At 36.4% G+C, this 1511-nt stretch overlaps 1 protein-coding gene across 1 annotated transcript in view; it reads left to right on the top strand.

The window, feature by feature from the left end:
• Window positions 1-1511, top strand: part of ADAM22 (ADAM metallopeptidase domain 22) — a 339260-nt gene that overhangs the window by 26858 nt on the left and 310891 nt on the right. The gene's annotated exons all lie outside the window — the stretch shown is intronic.

Below are 1511 nucleotides of genomic sequence, written 5' to 3'. Positions count from 1 at the left end.
TGGCTGTGATGATGGGCTCAAGTATAGCAGGGATTGTGGGGCTGGTGCGGGATCGGGCAGTGTTTCGTTCTGCTGTGCATGGGGTCACTATGAGTCAGAAACGACTCAACGGCACTTAAAAACAACAACAACAACAACAACAGAATAGTACCTGGCACACATGGAGTAGGTGCTTAATTATTGTTTGTTAAAGGAATGACTTTTCCCTTCTTCCCAATTTCTTCATCTACTTAAAAATTATATTGTATCTTTATGTACCCATGTAAGTTATCTGAAAACCTTTCTGGAACAACAGCTACGACCAAAAAAAAAAAAAAACACGTTGCCATTAAGGCGCTGTCAAGTCATATCTACCCTATAGGATAGAGTAGAACTGTCTCATAGGGTTTCCAAGGCTGTAAATCTTCATGGAAGCAGACTGCCACATTTTTCTTCCATGGAGTGGCTGGTGGGTTCCAAGGTCAGCAGCCAAGTGCTTACCCACTGCACCACCAGGGCTCCTCTTTTTGGAAGAAAGTGAGTTATAAGTGAAGAATGTGTGAATAAATGTTAATCTTTAAATGTTTAATTTATAACCCCTTTTAATGGTTGCAAATATTTTACACATAACTAAAATAGAGTCCAACGTGCTGCATTTTTTAAAAAATAAAAATCCTTCAGTTTTTTGAAAAATATGATTTTGCCTTCTAGCTGCTCTTAGCTTCTGATTTCAACATTTGGATTCCTTTTAAGAAAGAAATCTGTTTCGTTTTCTCTAGGACAGACTATTATGTATAATTTGATTTTGGAAATAAAGTAAAAAATGCAGTGCCATGATCCAGAAATAATGAGCATTTCTAACTAGAAAGAGGAATAAGTAACTTAAGTCATTTTCCGCCCCCTTAATCTGTTTATTGTTTGTGTTGAAGAGCTTTTTCATATGTATCAGTAAAACTAAATCAAAATTTTTCTTCTTTTAAAAATTACTTTTGTGCAAGGAGACATTAGAATTTAGCTATATTTGCCTTTTTGTTGCTTTTTTGTGGGGGTAGTTCCAAGTAATAAGCATTAGATTACCCTTTGAAGATGGAAAATTGATGACACTTTCCTGGAGATAGGTCTTGAGAGTTTATATTCTGCAAGTGGTTTTAAAGTTTTCTACCCAAGATAGTAGACTTCCTGGTATACTACATAGTCTACTTGGCACAGTATATCATATCACTAGCCTCTAGTTGGTCAACTTCTATTCTGATTTCTTTTAAGTTTTGCCTTTAAGTAGGCTTGTTTGGGAGAACTTGCCTTCATTTCTTTCACAAGTGAGGTCAAGATGTTGGAATTAAGCTAGTGCACAGTTTTTTACTCTTGATCATAGCTTCCATGTTTCTCTAAGTTGTTTCTATCTCTTTGTTTAGACAATAGGTGTTCTGGTTACCTAGTGCCACTCTGACAAGAATATACCACAAATGGGATGGCCTTAACAAACAGGAGTTTATTCTCTTACAGTTCAGGAGGCTAGAAGTCCGAGTTCAAAG

This window comes from Orycteropus afer, unplaced genomic scaffold, assembly GCF_000298275.1.
Source record: "Orycteropus afer afer isolate SDZICR_OR568_19922 unplaced genomic scaffold, OryAfe1.0 scaffold00063, whole genome shotgun sequence".
Lineage (NCBI taxonomy): Eukaryota > Metazoa > Chordata > Mammalia > Tubulidentata > Orycteropodidae > Orycteropus > Orycteropus afer.
This window is presented reverse-complemented; position numbering and strand designations above follow the sequence as displayed.